General features: G+C 37.3%; 1 long non-coding RNA gene across 1 annotated transcript; it reads right to left on the reverse strand.

The window, feature by feature from the left end:
* Window positions 1-2,499: 2,499 nt before the first annotated feature.
* LOC124640201 lies at window positions 2,500-6,714 on the reverse strand. Its single transcript, XR_006985538.1, has 2 exons — window positions 6,628-6,714; window positions 2,500-4,973 (listed from the first exon to the last, which is right to left on the reverse strand). It is a non-coding gene; the product is annotated as an uncharacterized LOC124640201 (long non-coding RNA).

Consider the following 6,714-nt stretch of genomic DNA (forward strand, 5'->3'; position numbering starts at 1 on the left):
TTAAACAGGTGGCTTGTGAATAACTTGTCACAGAACTAACGTTCAAGACATGCTGGAAGGACTTAAAGTTAACAGAGACAGTTAACAGAGACAGTAATTAGAATTACTTACTGCTGTTTTTATTAAAATTTTATACCAATATTAACATTAATGACATAGGATTGTTATCCTCTTAAGAAGAAGTTTATAATCTGACAAAGCAAAAGTTTATATTGCTATAAAAAATATAAAAAATTTGCTATAAAAAATTATTGCTATAAAAGTTTATATTTACGTGTCGTGCCTATAGACAGAAGTCAAAATATTTAAACAGTTCAAGTGATGGCAATGAAAAGGTTTTATTACTGTATTATATTCAATACTAGTAAAACACTTAATGAAATTGCACACCACAGCAAAAAAAAACACAACTCTAGATACATCATCAAGCAATCTTAAAGACGCTACATCCCACACCCATCTTACCATGCAAGCGTACCCAACATTTACAACTACAGTGCACCATCCAGCGTAGATACACACATGTGTCTCAAGCAAGTGGCATTGATACCGCTCCCCTCAAGAAGCAGGTCAAGGCGATGCAACCTGTTGCACCCTTCAGCCATTACCGACGAAATTAGGGGAGCTCCTTACTACTTGATTTATGAGCTCAAGATAATACTTTACAAGTTCATAGCTTGTGAGTATGATTATGACTGATTGTGATGGTTCCTTGAAGGAATTGTGTCAACTTTTTTTTTTGTTGATTGTTTGTAGATGTTTATTGAGAAGTGAAATGTGTTGATGGGTAAATGTGTTGATGGGCAAGATGGAAACTAAGATGATTTTTTCCGTCTGTTTTTACTAAGACACAAAAGTATTTAATAAAAACTACTAACGGCAAAAGGCTAGGCTGATATACCAGTCTTATCACTTTAAAATATATATTTGTTTGAATTGTCTGTGAGTTCATTTTTGCATCACAATGTCATGTCATTTGTGTTGCTAATCTGCAAATTAAGTCACTCTACGTAGTCTACATCAAGAAGACCACTCAAAACGTGATTAAATCCAACCGATTTCCATTTACATACCCTTACATACTCGTATAATTTATAAGTGAACAGCGTTGCGATTATTATTGAAGTGTACGAAATGGATGGTATTGTACTGAATGGCAGAAACTATAGTGGTGGAGAGCCCGCATTTCGCTCGGTCGGCTGGGTGTAGATAAGTATGGTGGCTCTACAATGGCGATAGTAGTCATGTAGCGAGAAGTGCGTTATGGGTGGAAAGATGCTCTATTTTATTGTTAAGTGAGAGTATGAGATTTTGATTTATAGTATAGTAGTAGGTAGTTGTCAGAATTTTGATTCAACATTTTATGATGTTAAGTCCGCCGTTGTACATTGTGCTATATAAGATGGTTATAATTAGTTTAGTATGTTACAAAAACTGACTTTAATGTATTTAACATAAATTTATGTACAGCTATCTGTATTTAATGAATCGAATAAAGAAACTAATCTGCTACAAAGATATCAAGTCTTCGATTATTTTTTATTGTGAATACGTTTGGTAATACCTACATAAGCAATATCCCTGTCCATTTCGTTTTGCACTTATAAATTAAAATAAAACCCAACATCATTACCTGGCAACAACTCAGACAACTTTTAAACTTACCTTCACCTTTTCTCCACAAAAAAAAAATGTACCTACATACAGAGCAGAGCATACATCGTTTCCATTGTCACTCGTCAGGCTACACCTGCCCGTATCACGGCGCATGCGCGGGCTCGCAGCTGCTCAAACATGCGCGCGCGACCTTTCAACCCGGGACCAGACTTTAAGGTAACCAGTTCCTTTTTGTAAACGATAAAGGGACTTTTGTAATTGTAATCTCTTTGGTTTTTTTTGAAGATTTTGGAGGTCAGATGCAGCATCGTATTGTAGCTCTATGAGAGGTGGGTTTTGTTTGCAAAATTGAATTGGTTGTGTTGATAATATTTTCTGAACGTGCATAATTATTATTTTTATTTCCTAGTTGTATCCTGAAATCAATTGCCTATAAGCAAGACATAATCGTTATTTTGTTATATTTTTAAATCCAGTTCTAACGTTCGATCCGACCCACCAGCATCTACTACAAAATCTAGGTAAATATGAAGAATTGTAAACACTAAAGAAGCCTTAATTTCAGATTTTGTAAGTACAATTAAATCATACGCAACTCAGGTACAAAATAATGGTACCTACTTCCAATACCGTTCCATCTGTCGTCACCACAAAAAGTGTTTGACATATTTATTTCCTGGCGAAATTTAACGACCTATTTCAGAGAAAAAATATGGAACAAGTAATGGCGTTTAATAGAAAAAAAACTTGTGCTCACTATAGAAGCAGATAGGTGTTCTGCACTCCCCTTCAAGAGAAACCGTTCACCGAAAAATACAATAAAATAATCCGGTGCTTTGTACTCCAGCTTTGTAGGGTTAGAAGAAAAACCGAAAAAATACATGTGCTTCTATATTTTACTTTCTGTAAAACAAGCAATGATAATTGTTATTTATTAACCACAATTACAAATATTGACAAGCAATGATTATAACTTTCTGTAGGTAATAAATAGGGTTCAACATGTGGCCTGTAACTTACTGTCACGTGCCAGTCTCGTACACCATTAATTTGCTTATTACTTACTTGTTACAGGACTGTTTTGCGCTAGCGGTGTCATTCATCTCAATTCATCAATATAATGTAGGTTCTAGGTCCATAGGGTACTGGACAGTGCCCTGTGGACCCTCCATATTGTGTCTAGACTGTAAAATGTACTACCTGTATAACATATGGAATGCTAATAAAGAATTGAGTATCGAGTACTTATTCAAAACATAGGTCATACAGGTCACACAGGTAAACAATCTAAAAATAATAAATACTTGATGTTTATGCAGACGGTCGCAAGGTGCGCGTGTTTGGCGCGTGCGGCGCGTGGCGGGCACGTGCGCCGGCGCAGCGGAGCTCCGCGCTCTTGCACTGTCATACCCGATGCTTACACAGCTTTTTATTCTCTCCTTTTTTCTTTTTTTTTCGCCAATCGACCAAAGAGTCCGTAAATTACTCCACTATTATGCCAGATTATAGACGGAGGGGACAAAGAATGCATCCATTCATGTTTACATGAAATATTTTTATGATCATGGCCGAATACGGATTTGCTTAATGAGCTTTATTTTTATGGTGATTCCTTAACATGCTTTTTTGTGGGAATGCAACATTATTTTTTACTATCAGTAAAAGGTTTTCTACTATCAGTAAAAGCCAGATCATGTTTAGACATTCGATGTACATTCATTGTGAAAATTTTACGGGTTCTGTTTGAGACATGTTTAAGCTGACACATGGATAAACAACCCCAAAACCTATCTCATCAATTTAACCGCTTTTTACACACGCATCGATCGATTGTTTTACCTCCAATATTTTAGGCTATTGTTTACCTCTACAACGGTAAGTCCCCTTACCCCAACACATAGGTAGGTATGCTTGTGTGTGCGTATGTCAGTAACAATCAGTTGATTAAATCCTGCGCACACCTGCGGGATGGCCCGGGCACGGGGCAAGAGGGTGCGTTGCCCCGACAACCAGCATTTTGATAAACAAGTTTGAATTTAACGAACATTGTCCAAGGGGTTAATCAGGGTATGCTGTTCGTAATTGTGAAGCTTAATGCATCTGTGAAGTACAATTTGACATGACTGATTGAATGGAATTCATCAGATATTCCCCTAATACAAAGATATGTGATGCATGCGTAAAGAACTTTAAGATTAAAGTGTCTGGGAACTTACATCGGCGATCCCAACTACAACAACGAGATTGTAATTATTGTAGCCTTCAAAAACTGCAGTGATTTTGAATGTGATAATTAATAAAATTCTGTTCTAAGTTTTCAAAGGTGAGCGTTAACAAAGTAGAACTATACCTTACAGATGGCTGCTTCAAAAGTGATAGGAAATATAACGTTCCTCAATATTTGAGTCATCCGATATCTGGCGCGTCGGCGTCGCTCGTCCGCATACAATGTGTATCATCATTCCACCGTTATTTTATTGCAGTGGAGTAATGTATGGCTCATATGTTTGCTCTCACACGCACGCCACCCCAACTTTGTCCATCGCACAATAGTTGTGACTACAATAGTGTTGCGCGCGCATCTGTCACAGGCTCGTCTCTGATTGGTCGCTGCAGGGCGGCGTGCGCGCACCCTACGCACTGATTTCCACGCTTCTGTCCGAATCAATACCGAATTTCGATATAACGGTTAGAGTACGGCTTTATCGCAATGTTGTGAGATAGAATGTGCATTGGCATAAATCCTTTCATAGTTCTGCAGGACAATTGGTTGCGAAAATAATTTATTCTTTCCAAACCCAAACAAAAGATTCGCGTATTACTTATTCTTCATTCTGGACTAGAAATGCTTAATGCTTTTATGCTTTCTCTCTGTCTGCATGATATTTTTCAAATGTTTGAACACCACATATGTACTTCAACATCGAATAGCGAAATGTTAGACTTGCTATACTATACATACATTGGTATAATGTTTGACATTCCCAGGGCCATTCAATCTAACTTAACACCCACTTCGCTTTGAATTTTCTATGACCTGAAAAGCCTAACAAAGACCTTAAAAGCGAATGGTACTTATGATCGTATAAACAAAGCTTGGCCAGCTCGTGGGAACAAACTGATGGCAGTCGGAAGGATGTGTACACGGTTCGAGTGTGACGTCACAACACACCTTTTGTAATTGTTTCCCTTTTTTTTCTAAATGGGGATGTAATGAGGTTTTCGTTGTGGGAACTCGCTGCTTGATAGTCTAGGCGACTAGGGTACTTGATGGCCGTTCGTTGTTGCACTGTTTGCGTTGCTGTTGTTACACGTTGAAGATGTGTGGGTTCTTTCGAGATGCTTGATGTGTAGGACTGTAATAACATAATAAAGACGTCGCATGATTTCTTTCAACTTGTTATTTCACAGCAGGACAATAGAGGCATGAATATATAGTGAATAATTAAACAAACGATTTAAATAACTCTCAAATGCTTCTTCATGAACTTACAATTACACCCATTCTACTGTTAGCAGTTTTTAATTTTTAATATGCAGTTCAATCAATCTATGAAGAAACTATAGTATCACAACAATCAGTACATGTTTCTTGTTGTATGTGCATCATAACCTAAAGTATCGGATACATAGACTATGATTAGTTCGTTCTGTATCTTTCAATAGATACTAATTGACTATTTGTCTCGTGTGAACTCCCAATTTTGTTCCAACAAACAATTAATCATAGATCCGTCACCTAATCATACTGCAGACAGGTAGTCCCACGGCAATGTTTGTGTGAAAATATGCCTGCTGTGAACTCATCACGAGATAACTTGTCATGGTGATACACATGTGATTGTTACATGCATGCTATGGTTTGTAGGGTTCGATCAATTGGCGTAACGGATTACCTGTGTTTCCCATAACGAGATGGTGTAGTGTTCTCACACTAATTTATTTGGACGAGGTGTGAATGTGAAATAAAATACACTGGCTTGTAAAAAAGTTCTGAATTCGACATAAACTTCGAAACAACTTTTTGTATGTTTTTATGCAAACTACAAGATTAATAGATTCACAGACTATATACATTCTAGACTAGATCTTCTGAAAAGTCAGGAACAAAAAAGATTGGTAGATACTATGCAGGAAATCATGTCTACCAAAATATGTGCCAAATTGACTAAAATGATTCTCTTTTGTAACCACAAAAATGATCTACAGCAAAAATCAATATAAAAAACCGACTTCCCAAAACACTAAAAAGCAAAAAAAAACCTATTTTTAGGTGCATCGGCCTAGAAGTCGGTGTCTAATGGATGTTACTAAGTTAATTTTGCCACCGACTTCTAGGCCGATGCACCTAAAAATAGGTTTTTTTTTGCTTTTTAGTGTTTTGGGAAGTCGGTTTAATTTTTTTGTAAAAAAGTTTTTTATTTAAAGCTTTTCAGTGATACGAATAGTTGTCACTATCCATACAAGTGAGAAGTTCTCATCAATACAAAGAATATAAGTCCAAATACGAGGTATTTTACATATTCAGTTGTCGAGTTCCCTCGACTTACTTTCTCTGGTCTCCATCATCAGGTCAGCTCCAAACCTTCACTGTTGCAAAGGTCTTGTCAATACAAATAATTTAAGCCCAAACACGAGGTAGTTTACATATTCAGTTGTCGAGTTCCCTCGACCCTCTCTGGTTTCCATCATCAGATCAGCTCCAAATCTTCACAGTTGAATAGTGCTTTTAGGCGTACACCTGAGTGTCAAGTTTTTACCCTATGTATGCCTACAACTTTCGAAGGTTGCCCTCGATTTCTCAGGGTTTCCATCATCAGATCCTGACCTGATGACTATGGGACCAACTGGCAACTATTCCGAGTCGAACAAAAAAAGAATCACGTAAATCGGTCTATAAACCTCGGAGTAATCGATGTACATACATAGAAAAAAAAAAAAAAACATACCGGCCGAATTGATAACCTCCTCCTTTTTGGGAAGTCGGTTAAAAAGCAACTAAGTACTTACAATGTCATCGATATCGGCAAGTACTATTCAATTACACGTCCAGCCGTCGGTAAGCGACACCGGTAGCATAGGATGCGCGCGCGCAGG

This window comes from Helicoverpa zea, chromosome 20, assembly GCF_022581195.2.
Source record: "Helicoverpa zea isolate HzStark_Cry1AcR chromosome 20, ilHelZeax1.1, whole genome shotgun sequence".
NCBI classification, from domain to species: Eukaryota; Metazoa; Arthropoda; class Insecta; order Lepidoptera; family Noctuidae; genus Helicoverpa; species Helicoverpa zea.